Source organism: Schistocerca gregaria, unplaced genomic scaffold, assembly GCF_023897955.1.
Source record: "Schistocerca gregaria isolate iqSchGreg1 unplaced genomic scaffold, iqSchGreg1.2 ptg000169l, whole genome shotgun sequence".
NCBI classification, from domain to species: Eukaryota; Metazoa; Arthropoda; class Insecta; order Orthoptera; family Acrididae; genus Schistocerca; species Schistocerca gregaria.
The window spans coordinates 13,945,815-13,966,659 of NW_026061724.1; the positions used below are offsets into that span (position 1 = coordinate 13,945,815).

Below are 20,845 nucleotides of genomic sequence, written 5' to 3' on the forward strand. Positions count from 1 at the left end.
TTAGGAACAGATTTAGTCCAATGAGTATGAGGAGGATTCGCTGTTGATAATGCAACATTAAATCGATTCTTCACATTCCATTTTGTATTACCATTTATTATTGCTGCTATAGCAGCAATTCATTTATTTTTTCTTCACCAAACAGGATCTAATAATCCTCTTGGACTAAATGGAGATATTGAAAAAATTCCATTCCATCCATACTTTACCTTTAAGGATTCTATTACATTTGTAATAATAACATCATTATTAATTATACTATGTTTAATTAATCCTTACCTATTAGGAGATCCAGATAACTTTGTACCTGCCAACCCATTCGTAACACCAGTTCACATTCAACCAGAATGATATTTCCTATTTGCATATGCAATTCTACGATCTATCCCTAATAAGTTAGGAGGTGTTATTGCATTATTTTTATCAATTAGAATCTTAATAATTTTACCATTTTATAATAAAACACCATTCTGAGGCATTCAATTTTACCCTATTAATCAAATTTTATTCTGAATTATAGTAGTTGTTGTATGCTTACTAACGTGAATTGGTAAACGACCTGTTGAAGAACCTTATATTATAACAGGTCAAATCTTAACAATTATTTACTTCACATATTTCTTAATTAATGTCCATGTCGCAAACGCATGAGATAAATTAATTAAGGAATAAAGTTAATTAGCTTAGGAAAAGCATATGTTTTGAAAACATAAAATTAGAAGTTTAACTCTTCTATTAACTTTTCTCAAAAAATTTCACTAAACAAATGAGATAAATAAAATCTTTAAACCAACAAAGAAAATAAAAAAATTCAAAGATAAAGGTAAAAAACTTTTTCAAGCTAAGTACATTAATTTATCATAACGGAACCGTGGTAATGTTCCACGAACCCAAATAAAACCAAAAGATATAATAGCAAGCTTAATAAAAAATATAAAAGAATAAAAATCACCGCCCAAAAAAATTAAAGCCAATAACATTCTTATGAAGACAATTCTAGTATATTCAGCTAAAAAAATTAAAGTAAAACCACCCGCACCATACTCAATATTAAATCCTGAAACTAACTCAGATTCCCCTTCAGCAAAATCAAAAGGAGTACGATTAGTTTCAGCTAAGCAAGAAGCAAAACAAGCTAAAGCTAAAGGAAAAGAAATAATAATAAATCAACAATAAAGCTGATAGTTTATAAAATCAAACATATTAAAACTACCAATTAAAATAATTAAAGACAATAAAATTAAAGCTAAACTAACTTCATAAGAAATTGTTTGAGCAACAGAACGAAGAGAACCTAATAATGAATAATTTGAATTAGAGATCAACCAGCAATTATAACAGTATAAACACCTAATCTAGTACAACATAAAAAAAATAAAAATCCATAAGAAAAAGAACACATATAAGTTAAATAAGGAAAAATTACTCAAACGGCTAAAGAAATCATTAAATTAAAAACAGGGGAAAAATAATAAAGTAGGTAATTAGATATAATAGGAATTGGCTGCTCCTTACAAATTAACTTAATAGCATCTCTAAATGGCTGAGGAATTCCAACAAAACCTACCTTATTTGGACCCTTTCGAATCTGAATATAACCTAAAACCTTACGCTCTAATAAAGTTAAAAAGGCAACACTAATTAAAACACAAATAACCAATAAAAGAAAATTCAAAATAAATGTAAATAAATCATAAAGTATCAATACTATTTGTAGAAAAAATCTACATAAATGAATTCTAAATTCAACACATTAATCTGTCAAAATAGTAAATAAATTAATATTAATCAATATAACAAAAAATATTTTAACCATATGGTCCTTTCGTACTAATATGGATTAACAATCTTAGGATAGAAACCGACCTGGCTCACGCCGGTCTGAACTCAGATCATGTAAGAATTTAAAGGTCGAACAGACCTAATCATTGGGCTCCTGCACCCAAAATTTTTCTTAATCCAACATCGAGGTCGCAATCTGCTTTGTCGATATGAGCTCTCAAAAACAATTACGCTGTTATCCCTAAGGTAACTTAATCTTATGATCATAAGTTATGGATCAAAATAACAAACATAAATAAATGATATAATAATGAAGAGTTTATCTATTCTTCATGTCACCCCAACAAAACATCATCATTAAATATAGAAAGACAAACAAAAAACTATATAAAAGTAAAATGTCAAGCTCTATAGTGTCTTCTCGTCCTAAAGAAGAATTTAAGCCTTTTGACTCAAAAGTTAAATTCAAAAATTTATTAAGAGACAGTTGATTTCTCGTCAAGCCATTCATTCCAGCCACTAATTAAGAGACTAATGATTATGCTACCTTTGCACGGTCAAAATACCGCGGCTCTTTAAAAATACGCTCAGTGAGCAGGCCAGACCTCAAAATATAAACAAGAGGACATGTTTTTGATAAACAGGCGGAAATCAATTTTGCCTAGTTCCTTATAATAAGTTCACAAGGTAAAAATTTCATACAAAAAAATATACTAATTCTATCATTATTACAAAAATTTTTAAATTAAATTAATAATTTTAATAAAAAACCTAAAATACTTATAAAATCAAAATAAAAAATAATGAACTAAAACGTAATCTTAAAGATAGCTGGTTTAAAGCTTACTATTATATTTCAATAAAATAAATTATAGGTTATTAACTTCAAAGCTTATCCCTTAAAGAATAAATAAGTTAATATTTTTACTTAAAAAATTAAATAAAAACAAATAACTTTAAAAAATTAAATTTTTTCTTAAGAAACTAGATATCTTGGGAAACGATTAACATCTCATTTCTATAAATAATTTAATAATAATTATGATACATTAACTATAAATTATTTATAAATCAACCCAAATCGAGACAAGTAAAATAAATACTAAAATTTTGATAAACCCTGATACAAAAGGTACAATAAATAAAATCTACTTAAAAAAATTTAAAATAATATTTCATAAAACACTTACATTACCAATAAACTATAATTTAAAAAATTAATTCTATAAAATATACTAAGACAAAAATACAATAAAATTATTTATATTAAATAATTAAATAAACAAAAAATAAATATAATAAAATAAATAATCAAGATATCCTGATTTGCACAGAAAAATTTCAGTGTAAATGAAACACTTTACTAATAAGTTATATCTTAAAACTCTTCCTAGATACACTTTCCAGTACATCTACTATGTTACGACTTATCTCATCTAAATTGAAGCTACTTTAAAATAAAATAGAATAATCAATAATGAGAGCGACGGGCGATGTGTACACATCTCAGAGCCAATATCAGTTAAATTAAATAAATTAAATTACTATCAAATCCACCTTCATTAACAGTATTTCACTATCAAATCCGTTATAAACTAAAATCTATTGTAACCCACCTCCTCTTAACTATAAGCTGCACCTTGACCTGAAATATTTTATAATTATAAATCTTGAGAATTATAACTCTAAAAAGATTCTCTGATAACGGAGATATACAAACAAATAAATTAAGTAGAGTAAATCGAGTATTATCAATCATGGGGTAGGTTCCTCTGAATGGAATGAGATACCGCCAAATTCTTTGGGTTTAAAGACCTTAACTAATAGTACCCTGGTAAATATAATTAACATTTAAAATAATAGGGTATCTAATCCTAGTTTATTATTTAAATTTCACAGATTCATAAAAAGGGCCACAAATAAATTTTAACATTTCACCTTACAAATTTATATTTCAACCCTAATAATATAAACAACTGTTTTAACCAATAATATTCACTTGTATCAATCGTATAACCGCGGCTGCTGGCACGAATTATGCCGATACTAAATCAATTGCTAAATCCAAAATCACTTGATAATTAAATCAAATTACTGCAAAAAGAACATTTAGTCTAACAAAACTTACATATAATACAAAGAAAAAGTGAATAAACAAGCAAGAATAAAACTTTTAAAAATAAAAAATAAGAAAATTTTAAATCTATTAATTCAGGAAAAAATAAAAGATTCAAATATTTAAAGAAAAAAAAAGAAAAAAACCACAAACATTAACAAAAAAAAAGAAACGCCCCTATGTATGACCACAACAACTTCTCTATTATATATAATTAAAGATTAATACAGTTATAATAGATGTTATATTGTTTTCTATTAATGATTGTATTATAATTCATTTTGGTAAGAATCCAAGGAATGGTGGTAGTCCACCTAAAGATAATATAATATATATAATATTATGTAATTTAATATTTAATATTATTATAATTGGATATAATAAATAAAATTATTAATTTAAATATAAAATATTATAAATAATATAAATAATTATATTAATTATAATAATATAATTATGTAAATTATCTATAATTAGATTATTTAACTAATATATATGAAAGTTAACTTAATATAAAAAAAGAATTCATATTAATAACATATTATATTAGATTACATAATTGTATAAAATATATTTATTATATTATTTAATCTTTCTTTATTTATTAGTGAAAAGAAAGATTAAATAAGAAAGAATATAATACATTTATTGCTATACATGTTCCATATTAATCTTTAATTTTTTTATTTTTAAAAGTTTTATTCTTGCTTGTTTATTCACTTTTTCTTTGTATTATATGTAAGTTTTGTTAGACTAAATGTTCTTTTTGCAGTAATTTGGTTTAATTATCAAGTGATTTTGGATTTAGCAATTGATTTAGTATCAAAAGAATTCGTGCCAGCAGCCGCGGTTATACGATTGATACAAGTGAATATTATTGGTTAAAACAGTTGTTTATATATTAGGGTTGAAATATAAATTTGTAAGGTGAAATGTTAAAATTTATTTGTGGCCCTTTTTATGAATCTGTGAAATTTTAATAATAAACTAGGATTAGATACCCTATTATTTTAAATGTTAATTATATTTACCAGGGTACTATTAGTTAAGGTCTTTAAACCCTAAGAATTTGGCAGTATCTCATTCCATTCAGAGGAACCTACCCCATGATTGATAATACTCGATTTACTCTACTTAATTTATTTGTTTGTATATCTCCGTTATCAGAGAATCTTTTTAGAGTTATAATTCTCAAGATTTATAATTATAAAATATTTCAGGTCAAGGTGCAGCTTATAGTTAAGAGGAGGTGGGTTACAATAGATTTTAGTTTATAACGGATTTGATAGTGAAATACTGTTAATGAAGGTGGATTTGATAGTAATTTAATTTATTTAATTTAACTGATATTGGCTCTGAGATGTGTACACATCGCCCGTCGCTCTCATTATTGATTATTCTATTTTATTTTAAAGTAGCTTCAATTTAGATGAGATAAGTCGTAACATAGTAGATGTACTGGAAAGTGTATCTAGGAAGAGTTTCAAGATATAACTTATTAGTAAAGTGTTTCATTTACACTGAAAATTTTTCTGTGCAAATCAGGATATCTTGATTATTTATTTTATTATATTTATTTTTTGTTTATTTAATTATTTAATATAAATAATTTTATTGTATTTTTGTCTTAGTATATTTTATAGAATTGATTTTTTAAATTATAGTTTATTGGTAATGTAAGTGTTTTATGAAATATTATTTTAAATTTTTTTAAGTAGATTTTATTTATTGTACCTTTTGTATCAGGGTTTATCAAAATTTTAGTATTTATTTTACTTGTCTCGATTTGGGTTGATTTATAAATAATTTATAGTTAATGTATCATAATTATTATTAAATTATTTATAGAAATGAGATGTTAATCGTTTCCCAAGATATCTAGTTTCTTAAGAAAAAATTTAATTTTTTAAAGTTATTTGTTTTTATTTAATTTTTTAAGTAAAAATATTAACTTATTTATTCTTTAAGGGATAAGCTTTGAAGTTAATAACCTATAATTTATTTTATAGTAATATAAAAGTAAGCTTTAAACCAGCTATCTTTAAGATTACGTTTTAGTTCATTATTTTTTATTTTGATTTTATAAATATTTTAGGTTTTTTATTAAGATTATTAATTTAATTTTAAAATTTTTGTAATAATGATAGAATTAGTATATTTATTTGTATGAAATTTTTACCTTGTGAACTTATTATAAGGAACTAGGCAAAATTGATTTCCGCCTGTTTATCAAAAACATGTCCTCTTGTTTATATTTTGAGGTCTGGCCTGCTCACTGAGCGTATTTTTAAAGAGCCGCGGTATTTTGACCGTGCAAAGGTAGCATAATCATTAGTCTCTTAATTAGTGGCTGGAATGAATGGCTTGACGAGAAATCAACTGTCTCTTAATAAATTTTTGAATTTAACTTTTGAGTCAAAAGGCTTAAATTCTTCTTTAAGCGAGAAGACCCTATAAAGCTTGACATTTTACTTTTATATAGTTTTTTGTTTGTCTTTCTATATTTAATGATGATGTTTTGTTGGGGTGACATGAAGAATAGATAAACTCTTCATTATTATATCATTTATTTATGTTTGTTATTTTGATCCATAATTTATGATCATAAGATTAAGTTACCTTAGGGATAACAGCGTAATTGTTTTTGAGAGCTCATATCGACAAAGCAGATTGCGACCTCGATGTTGGATTAAGAAAAATTTTGGGTGCAGGAGCCCAATGATTAGGTCTGTTCGACCTTTAAATTCTTACATGATCTGAGTTCAGACCGGCGTGAGCCAGGTCGGTTTCTATCCTAAGATTGTTAATCCATATTAGTACGAAAGGACTATATGGTTAAAACATTTTTTGTTATATTGTTTAATATTAATTTATTTACTATTTTGACAGATTAATGTGTTGAATTTAGAATTCATTTATGTAGATTTTTTCTACAAATAGTATTGATACTTTATGATTTATTTATATTTATTTTGAATTTTCTTTTATTGGTTATTTGTGTTTTAATTAGTGTTGCCTTTTTAACTTTATTAGAGCGTAAGGTTTTAGGTTATATTCAGATTCGGAAGGGTCCAAATAAGGTAGGTTTTGTTGGAATTCCTCAGCCATTTAGAGATGCTATTAAGTTAATTTGTAAGGAGCAGCCAATTCCTATTATATCTAATTACCTACTTTATTATTTTTCCCCTGTTTTTAATTTAATGATTTCTTTAGCCGTTTGAGTAATTTTTCCTTATTTAACTTATATGTGTTCTTTTTCTTATGGATTTTTATTTTTTTTATGTTGTACTAGATTAGGTGTTTATACTGTTATAATTGCTGGTTGATCTTCTAATTCAAATTATTCATTATTAGGTTCTCTTCGTTCTGTTGCTCAAACAATTTCTTATGAAGTTAGTTTAGCTTTAATTTTATGGTCTTTAATTATTTTAATTGGTAGTTTTAATATGTTTGATTTTATAAACTATCAGCTTTATTGTTGATTTATTATTATTTCTTTTCCTTTAGCTTTAGCTTGTTTTGCTTCTTGCTTAGCTGAAACTAATCGTACTCCTTTTGATTTTGCTGAAGGGGAATCTGAGTTAGTTTCAGGATTTAATATTGAGTATGGTGCGGGTGGTTTTACTTTAATTTTTTTAGCTGAATATACTAGAATTGTCTTCATAAGAATGTTATTGGCTTTAATTTTTTTGGGCGGTGATTTTTATTCTTTTATATTTTTTATTAAGCTTGCTATTATATCTTTTGGTTTTATTTGGGTTCGTGGAACATTACCACGGTTCCGTTATGATAAATTAATGTACTTAGCTTGAAAAAGTTTTTTACCTTTATCTTTGAATTTTTTTATTTTCTTTGTTGGTTTAAAGATTTTATTTATCTCATTTGTTTAGTGAAATTTTTTGAGAAAAGTTAATAGAAGAGTTAAACTTCTAATTTTATGTTTTCAAAACATATGCTTTTCCTAAGCTAATTAACTTTATTCCTTAATTAATTTATCTCATGTGTTTGCGACATGGACATTAATTAAGAAATATGTGAAGTAAATAATTGTTAAGATTTGACCTGTTATAATATAAGGTTCTTCAACAGGTCGTTTACCAATTCACGTTAGTAAGCATACAACAACTACTATAATTCAGAATAAAATTTGATTAATAGGGTAAAATTGAATGCCTCGGAATGGTGTTTTATTATAAAATGGTAAAATTATTAAGATTCTAATTGATAAAAATAATGCAATAACACCTCCTAACTTATTAGGGATAGATCGTAGAATTGCATATGCAAATAGGAAATATCATTCTGGTTGAATGTGAATTGGTGTTACTAATGGGTTGGCAGGTACAAAGTTATCTGGATCTCCTAATAGGTAAGGATTAATTAAACATAGTATAATTGATAATGATGTTATTATTACAAATGTAATAGAATCCTTAAAGGTAAAGTATGGATGGAATGGAATTTTTTCAATATCTCCATTTAGTCCAAGAGGATTATTAGATCCTGTTTGGTGAAGAAAAAATAAATGAATTGCTGCTATAGCAGCAATAATAAATGGTAATACAAAATGGAATGTGAAGAATCGATTTAATGTTGCATTATCAACAGCGAATCCTCCTCATACTCATTGGACTAAATCTGTTCCTAAGTATGGGATTGCTGATAATAAATTAGTAATTACTGTTGCACCTCAAAAAGTTATTTGGCCTCAGGGTAAGACATATCCTATAAATGCAGTTGCTATAACTAAAAATAAAATCACTGTACCAATTATTCAGGTATGTATATATATATATAAGATCCATAGTAAATTCCCCATCCTACATGTAAGTAAATACAAATAAAAAATATAGATGCTCCATTTGCGTGTAAGGTTCGGATAATTCAACCATTATTTACGTCTCGGCAGATGTGTACTACACTACTGAATGCTATTTCAATATTTGATGTATAATGTATAGCTAAAAATAGTCCAGTTACGATTTGAATTACCAAACATAACCCTAATAGGGATCCAAAATTTCATCAAAATGAAATATTTGTTGGGGCAGGTAAGTCAATTAAAGAGTTATTAATAATTTTAATTAAAGGATGTCTTAATCGTAAGGGTTTATTCATTAGTAATTATCTTATTTTACGAATAGGTCCCTGATTAATATTGGTGATTTTAACAACTGCTAGTAGTGCTAAAAATAAATAAATTATTATTATTATTGTAATAATGAATGTTGGTCTATTATATAATTTTTCTAAAGATATTGTTATTTCTTGATAATTGATTGAATTATCAATATTTATAGTTTCGGTGTTTTTGAAAAAGTCTATAAATATAGATATATCTAGAATAATTAATATTAATATGATAAATACTCACATTATTAATGTAATAATTATAGTGATTGATTTAGGCTGAAATATTTCGTTTGATGCAATTCTTGTAATGTAAATAAATAATACTAGTATACCACCAAGAAATGTTAAAAATAAAATATATGATAATCAATATCTTTCTATTATTGTTCCTGTTATTAATCCAACTAGGAAGGTTTGAAGGATAATAAAAAGCATTATTGATATTGGGTGTCTTAATTTAATAAAATTAATATTTATTACATTTGATAATGATATAATTATTATTTTGATCATTTCAGGGGTTAGTTTATTTAAAATACCGGTTTTGGGGACCGATGATGGAAGCTTTTCCACCTCTGAAGTTTTAAAAGTGGGGGCTGGACTTATTTCCGGTTTACAAGACCGGCGTTTTTTTTAAACTATTAAAACTAATGTTTATATTCTCTATTTTTACTTCTTTATTGATTTATTTTGCTGGTGTTTATGTTTTTTCTTCTAAATGTAAACATTTATTAATGGTTCTTTTGAGATTAGAATATATTGTTCTTTCTTTATTTATGTTAGTTATTGTTTTTCTTATTGAGTTTGATTATGATTATTTTTTTCCTGTTATTTTTTTAGTTTTTTCTGTTTGTGAGGGTGCTTTAGGTCTTTCTATTTTTGTTTCAATAATTCGTTCTCATGGTAATGATTTTTTTAATTCTTTTGGTTTATCTTTATGTTAAAGTATTTATTTATAACTATTTTTTGATCCCTCTTTGTTTATTAAATAATTGTTGATGGTTGGTTCATTCTTTAATGTTTCTGTCGGGTTTTGTTTTTATAATTTGTGTTTATTCATATGCTGATTTGAATATAATTAGATATTATTTTGGTATTGATTATTTTTCTTTTAGTTTAATTTTACTTAGTTTTTGGATTTGTTCTTTAATAATCACTGCTAGAGGTTCAGTTTATTTAAGTTCATATCATTCTAATTTTTTTGTTTTTATGGTTTTGATTTTAATAATTATGCTTTATTGTTCATTTGCTAGATTAAGTCTTCTTTCTTTTTATATTTTTTTTGAGGCTAGATTAGTTCCTACTTTACTTTTAATTTTGGGTTGGAGTTATCAACCTGAGCGTTTGCAGGCTGGTGTTTATTTAATTTTTTATACTTTGGTTGCTAGATTACCTTTATTATTAGTTTTATTTAAGGTTTATGATTTTTCTAATACTTTATATTTTCCTTTATTGGTTGATTTTGGTTCTTATTATTTTATGTTTTACGTATTTATAATTTTGGCTTTTTTAGTTAAGATACCTATGTATTTGGTTCATTTATGACTTCCTAAGGCTCATGTAGAGGCCCCTATTTCAGGTAGAATAATTCTTGCTGGTGTTTTATTAAAGTTAGGTGGTTATGGTATTTTTCGTGTTATAAAGGTTATTTCTTATTTGGGTTTAAAGTTTAATTATTTTTGATTGTCTTTAGGTTTATCTGGGGGTGTTATTGTAAGATTTATTTGTTTTCGTCAGGTTGATTTAAAGTCTTTAATTGCATATTCTTCTGTTGCTCATATAAGAATGGTTATTGGTGGATTGATGACTATGAATTGATGAGGTTGTGTAGGTTCTCTTTCTCTAATGGTTGGTCATGGTTTATGTTCTTCTGGTTTATTTTGTTTATCTAATATTATTTATGAACGTTTAGGTAGACGAAGATTATTAATTAACAAGGGTATAATTAATTTGATGCCAAGAATGGCTTTATGATGATTTCTTTTAAGATCATCAAATATGGCTGCTCCTCCTTCTTTAAATTTGGTAGGTGAAATTAGATTATTAAATAGAATTATATCTTGATCTTCTTTTAGATTCTTTGCTTTGATTTTTTTATCTTTTTTTAGAGCTGTTTATACTTTGTATATATATTCTTATTCTCAGCATGGGAATTATTATTCTGGTGTTTATACTTGTTCTCTTGGTTATTTTCGTGAATATCATCTTTTACTTTTACATTGATTGCCTTTAAATATTCTCTGTTTAAAGGGTGAATATTTCTTTGTTTAGTTTGCTTAAGTATTTTAATTAAAATTTTGTTTTGTGGAATCAATGATATGAAGTTTTTCATCTTAGGCCGTGAATTTATTTTCTATTTGTTCTTTGAGTTTTTTTCTTTGTTTATTTCGAGAACTATAATTTTTATTTTAGGTATTTATTATTTAATAATTGATTATAGAGTTTTTGTTGAGTGAGAGCTTTTCAATTTAAATGGTTCTATAGTTGTTATAACTTTAATTTTGGATTGAATATCTCTTATTTTTATATCTTTTGTTATATATATTTCTTCTTTGGTTATTTATTATAGAGAGGATTATATATCTGGTGAAAAGAATATAAATCGTTTTATTATTATTGTTTTAATATTTATTCTTTCTATAGGTTTTTTAATTATTAGTCCTAATTTAATTAGAATTTTATTAGTTTGAGATGGTTTAGGTTTAGTTTCTTATTGTTTAGTTATTTATTATCAAAATGTAAAATCTTATAGTGCTGGTATATTAACTGCACTTTCTAATCGTATTGGTGATGTTGCTATTTTAATTTCTATTGCATGAATGTTAAATTTTGGTGGTTGAAATTAAATTTATTATTATGATTTTATTTCTAATTCTTTTGAAATAAAGCTCATTACTATATTAATTGTTTTAGCAGCTATAACTCAGAGAGCTCAGATTCCTTTCTCTTCATGACATCCTGCTGCTATAGCAGCTCCTACTCCTGTTTCTGCTTTAGTTCATTCTTCTACTCTTGTTACTGCTGGTGTTTATTTATTAATTCGTTTTAGACCAATATTGGATACTTATAATTGTGGTTGATTTTTACTTTTAATTGGTTGTATAACTATATTTATGGCTGGATTGGGCGCTAATTTTGAGTTTGATTTAAAGAAGATTATTGCTCTTTCTACTTTAAGACAACTTGGTTTAATAATAAGAATTTTGGCTATAGGTTATCCAAAGCTTGCATCTTTTCATTTATTGGCTCATGCTTTATTTAAGGCATTATTATTTATATGTGCAGGTTCAATAATTCATAATTTGAAGGATTCTCAGTATATTCGTTTTAAAGGATCAATTGTTAATTTCATACCTTTAACTTCAGTTTGTTTTAATGTTTCTAGTTTATCTTTGTGTGGAATACCTTTTTTAGCGGGATTTTATTCAAAGGATTTAATTCTTGAGATGGTTTGTTTAAGATGAATTAATTGTTTAATTTTTTTTCTTTTTTTTTTTCTACTGGTTTAACTGCTTCTTATTCTTTTCGTTTGTTTTATTATTCAATATCTGGTGATAATAATTTTTATTCTAGATTTTCTTTTGATGATAAGGGTTATTATATTTCATTTGGAATAATTGGTCTATTGTTTGTTGCTGTTTTTGGTGGTAGTCTTTTATCTTGATTAATTTTTCCTATTCCTCATGTGATTGCTTTACCTTATTATTTAAAGTTTTTAACTATTACAGTTGTTATTTTAGGTGCTTATTTAGGTTATCTTATTTCTAATTTTGATTTTTCTCATAATTTATTTTCTTTAAGTATACTTTCTTTTGTTAGATTTGCTGGTTCTATATGATTTATACCTTTTCTTTCAACTAAGTTTATTAGATATATTCCTTTAAAAATAGGTTATTATTCATCTAAGTCATTTGATTATGGTTGAGGTGAATTACTTGGTGGTCAAGGTTTATATAGATTATTTATTTATTTAATTGGTTATATTCAAGGTTGATATGATTCTAATATCAAGATTTATCTTTTAACTTTTATTTTTTGAATATTTATTTTGGTAATATTGTTTTTCGTTTACTTAAATAGCTTATAATTAGAGCGTGACACTGAAGATGTTAAGGAAGTATTTTTACTTTTAAGTATTTATAAATATAGATATATTATTTTTACAGTGAAAATGTAATGTTTTATTTAAACTATATAAATTTTAGAAATGTTAACGGAGTTTAACCGCTAATATAAAAAGTTAGCAGCTTTCATATTGGCTTTACATTTCCTTAATTGGAACTATTATAGTTCAATTATATTATTAACAGTAATACGCCTCTTTTTGGCTTCAATTAATAAGAATAAGGGTAGTACATACCAATCTTCCAGGTCGAAACTGACTGCAATATTTCGCTTCTTATTCTATTTAAGGTTGATTGATAATATCAATACTTTTTGAATGCAACCCAAATGTTATATTTAACTACAACCCTTTATTCTGCTCATTGTAATGCTCCTTGGTTTCATTCATGGTATAGTCCTCCTAATAGAACTAGAATAAAAAATATTGTTGATACTGTTCAGATTATAATGTCTGAAGTTTTAAAAATAATTACAATTGGTAGAATTAGTGCAATTTCTACATCAAAAATTAAAAAGATTACTGCGATTAGGAAGAATCGTATTGAGAATGGTATTCGTGCTGATCTTTTTGGATCAAACCCACATTCAAATGGTGATCCTTTTTCTCGATCATTAATTAATTTTTTTGATAGTGTTGTTGCCAGGATTATAACAATTATTGGAATAATAAATCTTATGAAAACTCTTGTTGATAGAATTAGAATTGTTTTTCTTGATTTATATCAAGCTTTCTGATTGGAAGTCAAATGTACTATTTATACTAGAAAAACAATTATCTACCTCATCAATAAATAGAGATATATAAGAATAATCATACTACGTCTACGAAGTGTCAGTATCATGCTGCTGCTTCAAATCCAAAGTGATGTCTTGGTGAAAATTGATTTATTGAGTGTCGAAGTAGACATGTTGATAAAAAGATTGTTCCAATAATTACGTGTAAACCATGGAATCCTGTTGCAACAAAGAATGTTGATCCATAAACTGCATCTGCAATGGTAAAAGGTGCTTCTCAATATTCATATGCTTGAAGTATTGTAAAGTATAGTCCTAATAACACTGTGAAGAATAATCCTTGTAGTGCTTGAGTATGATTAGATTCCATTAAACTATGATGTGCTCATGTTACTGTCACTCCTGATGCTAAAAGAATAGCTGTATTAAGTAATGGAATTTGTATAGGGTTAAAGGGTTGAATTCCTATTGGAGGTCATAGTATTCCTAGTTCAATTGTTGGTGCTAATCTTCTTCTAAAGAATGCTCAAAAAAAAAGAAACGAAAAATAATACCTCTGATGCAATAAATAAAATTATTCCTCATCGTAATCCAATTGATACAAATCCTGTATGTAATCCTTGATATATTCCTTCTCGTACTACATCTCGTCATCATTGAATTATAGTTAGTAGGGTAATTCCAAATCCAATTATGAATACTTCTCTAGAATATAGAGTTCTTAGAATTGAGAAAACATAGGCTTGAATTATTGCTACTGCTGATTCTAGAATTAATAGAAGTATTTGTCCAATAATTAGTAATGAGATTAAGTTTATTGCTATAGATGGTCCTGTGTTTCCTAATAAGGTTAATAATAAGTGTCCTGCAATTATATTTGCTGCCAACCGTACTGCTAATGTACCTGGTCGAATAACATTACTAATCGTTTCAATTAGTACTATAAATGATATTAATGCAGGCGGTGTACCTTGTGGTACAAGGTGTGTAAATATATGATTAGTATGGTTAATTCATCCAAATAATATAAATCTTAGCCATATAGGTAGGGCAATTGCAAATGTTAATGCTAAATGTCTTGTTCTAGTAAAAATATAAGGGAATAATCCTATGAAATTGTTAAATAATATTATAATAAAAATTGAGATGAAAATGAATGTTGTTCCATTAAATGATTTTGGTCCAAGAAGTGTTTTAAATTCATTATGTAAGGTTAAATTTAGTTTATTTCAGATAATGTTAATTCGTGATGGTGTAAGTCAAAATAGTGATGGGATTAATAATAGTCCTAGAAATGTTCTAGTTCAATTTAATGATAAATTAAAGATGTTAGTTGATGGGTCAAATGTTGAGAATAGATTTGTTATCATTTTCAATTTAAGTTTTTTATTTCAATTGTTCCTTTTTCTGCTCTTTTAATAAGGTTAGGTTTAAATGAGAAGAAGTTTATTTGATTAAACAAGATTAATGTAGCTGAAAATATAATGAATAGTGAGAATCATATAAGAGGGGATATTTGAGGGATTTGGATATAATTTCCCCATCAGAAGTAGTCGTTAATTTACTATTATTTGGTTTAAGAGACCATTACTTACTTTCAGTCATCTGATGAATTTCAAGGTGTACTAATTTTTTTTAGTTACTTTAGATTGACACTCTAATGTTATTTATTTTAACTAACTCCTTAAATTATCTTAGATAATCACTTAATAAATAAATTTACTGAAGTTCTTTCAATTACAATTGGTATAAATCTGTGGTTTGCTCCACAGATTTCTGAGCATTGTCCAAAGAATAATCCAGGTCGATTTATTGTGAATGTTCCTTGATTTAACCGACCTGGCGTTGCATCAATTTTAACCCCTAATGCAGGAACTGCTCATGAGTGTAGAACATCTGATGCTCTTGTTAATACTCGTACTTCTGTATTTATTGGTAGGATTGTTCAGTTATCTACATCTAGTAGTCGGAATCCATCATTTTCTAGGTCTTGTTCTGGTGTTATATAAGTGTCAAATTCTACGTCTATGAAGTCTGAATATTCATATCTTCAATATCATTGTCGTCCAATGGTTTTAATTGTAATTATTGCATCTACTGAATCATCAAGTAAATATAATAGTCGTAATGAAGGAAGGGCAATAAAAATTAATGTAATTGCTGGTAAAGCTGTTCAGATTGTTTCAATTAAATGTCCATGAAGTATATTACGGTTAGTATAGGCAATAAATAATATATAACTTAGGGCATAACCTACAATTACTGTAATTAATAATAATACGACCATAGTATGATCATGAAAGAATGATAATTGCTCCATTAATGGTGAAGCTCCATCTTGAAGAGATAAATTTGATCATGTTGCCATTAATAAATATTTTCTAATAAAAGGTCAAACCTTTATTTGTAGAGCTTAAATCTACTGCACTAATCTGCCATATTAGAATCTAGAGATTAATGGTAATTCTGAGTAACTATGTTCTGCAGGAGGGTCATTTTGTAGTCATTCTGTTGATCTTCTTATGTTAGCTCTAAATATAATTGCTCGGTTTGTAATCATTCTTTCTCATATAATTACAATGAATATAATGATTCCTACAATAGAAATTGTAGACCCAATTCTTGATACTACGTTTCATGATGTATATGCGTCTGGGTAGTCAGAGTATCGTCGAGGTATTCCTGCTAATCCTAGGAAGTGTTGAGGAAAGAATGTTAAATTTACTCCAATGAATATAATTGTAAATTGGATTTTTAATCATGTATTATTTATAGTTAATCCTGTAAATAGTGGATATCATTGAATGACACCTCCTATAATTGCAAATACTGCTCCTATAGATAATACATAATGAAAGTGGGCTACTACATAATATGTATCATGTAATACAATATCAAGTGATGAATTTGCTAATACTAATCCTGTTAATCCACCAATTGTAAATAGGAAAATAAATCCTAGAGCTCATAATAATGGTGGATTGAACTTGAATTTAGTTCCATATAATGTAGCTAATCATCTAAATACCTTAATTCCTGTAGGTACAGCAATAATTATTGTTGCTGATGTAAAATATGCTCGTGTGTCAACATCCATTCCTACTGTAAATATATGATGTGCTCATACAATAAATCCTATTAGTCCAATTGATAGTATAGCATAAATTATACCTAATGTTCCAAATGATTCAATTTTTCCTCTTTCTTGACATACAATATGTGAAATAATTCCGAACCCCGGTAGAATTAAAATATAAACTTCTGGGTGTCCAAAGAATCAAAATAGATGTTGATATAGAATTGGGTCACCCCCTCCTGCAGGGTCAAAGAATGATGTATTTAAATTTCGATCTGTTAATAATATAGTAATAGCTCCTGCTAAAACTGGAAGTGAAAGAAGGAGAAGTAATGCTGTAATAGCACAGATCATACAAATAAAGGTGTTTGATCTAAAGTTATACTTTCTGATCGTATATTAATTGCTGTTGTAATGAAATTCACTGCACCAAGAATAGATGATACACCTGCTAAGTGCAGTGAAAAAATAGCTAGATCTACAGATGCACCCCCGTGTGCAATAGCTCCTGCTAGAGGAGGGTAAACTGTTCATCCTGTACCAGCACCATTATCTACTATAGAAGATGTAAGAAGAAGGGTTAGTGAAGGTGGTAGTAATCAAAAACTTATATTATTTATTCGTGGAAATGCTATATCTGGTGCACCAATTATTAGTGGAACAAGTCAATTACCAAATCCACCAATTATAATAGGTATTACTATAAAGAAAATTATTACGAATGCGTGAGCTGTAATAATAACATTATAAATCTGGTCATCCCCAATTAGAGATCCGGGTTGGCCAAGTTCAGCACGAATAAGTATTCTTATTGATGTTCCTACTATTCCTGCTCATGCTCCAAATATGAAGTATAAAGTACCAATGTCCTTATGGTTTGTTGAGAATAATCATTTTTGCGGTAAGATGGCTGAATTTTAGGTGGTAGACTGTAAATCTACTTATGAGATGTTTTCTCTCTTATCATATTTAGGTCTTATATTCAATTATGATTCTAGACTGCAATTCTAGAGGTGTAAAATTTTACTAAGGCCTAAAAGATTATTCTTTTAATTATAACTTTGAAGGTTATTAGTTTGATTAACTTAAGTCCTTAGTATAATGAAATTAAGGTTGATGTTGAAATCAATCCTATTGTTGAAATTATTACTGTTATAGGAAGAATGATTCTTGATTTTTGGGACTTTATCTTTATAGATCACGAATTTTCTGTGTATGATATAATTAGAGCTGAGAATCTAATATGTATATAGTAGTAGAGTGTAATTGTAGTTAATACAACTATAATAGTTATAATAGTTGTTATATTGTTTTCTATTAATGATTGTATTACAATTCATTTTGGTAAGAATCCAAGGAATGGTGGTAGTCCACCTAAAGATAATAAAGATAAGAATATTATGAATTTAATTTCGGTTTTTATATTTCTGGCTGAATAAATTTGATTTATGAAAAATAAATTTATTTGCTTAAATAATAGAACTATAATTAATCTTAATAGTAAGTAAATAATGAAGTATAGTTCTCAGATGTCTTTTCTGACTGTTAATGATCTAATTATTCAACCTAGATGTCTGATTGATGAATATGCTAAAAGTTGTCGTAAGGATGTTTGATTTAAACCTCCTATTGCCCCAATAATAATTCTTAAGATAATAATTGTTCAAATAAAAGTTCTTAATTGAATACAATAAGATAAGACCATTATTGGGGCGATTTTTGTCATGTTATTAATGTTAAACAATTATTTCATCTTGATGCTCCTATAACTTCTGGAAATCAGAAATGGAAAGGTGCAGCTCCAATCTTTAATAATAGTCTAGATCTAATTATTATTGATGGGATAAATTCTGTTTCCCATCCCATGGGATATTTTATTTGAATCAGCAAAATTGAAAATAATATTATTGTCGATGATATTGCTTGGACAATAAAATATTTAATTGATGATTCATTTATTATTTTATTTTTATTTCTTGTTAGGAGCAGAATAAATGAAAGTAAGTTGATCTCAAGTCCTATTCAAACCCCAAATCAGGAATTTGATGAAATGGACAGGATCGTTCCTATCATTAATGTTGATAGGAAGAGAAGTTTTGTAGAGTTGTTGGTCATTAAAAAGGAGAGGATTGATACCTCTATAAATGGGGTATGAACCCATTAGCTTCTTTAGCTTACCTTTTTACATTAAGGTGTATGATGCACGTTAGTTTTTGATACTAAAGGAGGTAGTTTAATTCTATCTTATGTAATTTTAATGAAGGTAATTTTATTTACTTTATTTAACCTATCAAGGTAACCCTTTAATCAGGCACTTCATTTATTTAATATATAAATCGAAAGTTTTTTTTGAAATTCTTTTATGTATTATTTTGTTTAATTAGGATTAATTTATCCTGCTCATTTTATTTATATATATATATATATATATATAATAAGTAATTTATGTTAATATATTACATTTAATTGAAATTAAAGTATTATAAGTTCATCTTACCATTATCAATTGATTATTTTAAGGCAATTATTTACCTAGGATTATAGCTACTTATGTTTTTAGCTTAAAATAGGTTATTATAATATAATATATATAATATTATGTAATTTAATATTTAATATTATTATAATTGGATATAATAAATAAAATTATTAATTTAAATATAAAATATTATAATTAATATATATAATTATATTAATTATAATACTATAATTATGTAAATTATCTATAATTAGATTATTTAACTAATATATATGAAAGTTAACTTAATATAAAAAAAAGAATTCATATTAATAACATATTATATTAAATTACATAATTGTATAAAATATATTTATTATATTATTTAATCTTTCTTTATTTATTAGTGAAAAGAAAGATTAAATAAGAAAGAATATAATACATTTATTGCTATACATGTTCCATATTAATCTTTAATTATATATAATAGAGAAGTTGTTGTGGTCATACATAGGGGCGTTTCTTTTTTTTTGTTAATGTTTGTGGTTTTTTTCTTTTTTTTTTCTTTAAATATTTGAATCTTTTATTTTTTCCTGAATTAATATATTTAAAATTTTCTTATTTTTTATTTTTAAAAGTTTTATTCTTGCTTGTTTATTCACTTTTTCTTTGTATTATATGTAAGTTTTGTTAGACTAAATGTTCTTTTTGCAGTAATTTGATTTAATTATCAAGTGATTTTGGATTTAGCAATTGATTTAGTATCGGCATAATTCGTGCCAGCAGCCGCGGTTATACGATTGATACTAGTGAATATTATTGGTTAAAACAGTTGTTTATATTATTAGGGTTGAAATATAAATTTGTAAGGTGAAATGTTAAAATTTATTTGTGGCCCTTTTTATGAATCTGTGAAATTTAAATAATAAACTAGGATTAGATACCCTATTATTTTAAATGTTAATTATAATTACCAGGGTACTATTAGTTAAGGTCTTTAAACCCAAAGAATTTGGCGGTATCTCATTCCATTCAGAGGAACCTACCCCATGATTGATAATACACGATTTACTCTACTTAATTTATTTGTTTGTATATCTCCGTTATCAGAGAATCTTTTTAGAGTTATAATTCTCAAGATTTATAATTATAAAATATTTCAGGTCAAGGTGCAGCTTATAGTTAAGAGCAGGTGGGTTACAATAGATTTTAGTTTATAACGGATTTGATAGTGAAATACTGTTAATGAAGGTGGATTTGATAGTAATTTAATTTATTTAATTTAACTGATATTGGCTCTGAGATGTGTACACATCGCCCGTCGCTCTCATTATTGATTATTCTATTTTATTTTAAAGTAGCTTCAATTTAGATGAGATAAGTCGTAACATAGTAGATGTACTGGAAAGTGTATCTAGGA

General features: G+C 26.3%; 3 long non-coding RNA genes across 4 annotated transcripts in view; 2 read left to right on the top strand and 1 right to left on the bottom strand.

The window, feature by feature from the left end:
• LOC126302184 (uncharacterized) overlaps positions 1–20,845 on the top strand; it is a 126,510-nt gene that overhangs the window by 36,597 nt on the left and 69,068 nt on the right. The gene's annotated exons all lie outside the window — the stretch shown is intronic.
• The window catches only part of LOC126302189 (uncharacterized), a 112,176-nt gene that overhangs the window by 35,939 nt on the left and 55,392 nt on the right, over positions 1–20,845 (bottom strand). The window lies entirely within an intron of this gene.
• Positions 4,714–20,749, top strand: LOC126302192 (uncharacterized). Its single transcript, XR_007553109.1, has 2 exons — positions 4,714–4,948; positions 20,419–20,749. It is a non-coding gene; the product is annotated as an uncharacterized LOC126302192 (long non-coding RNA).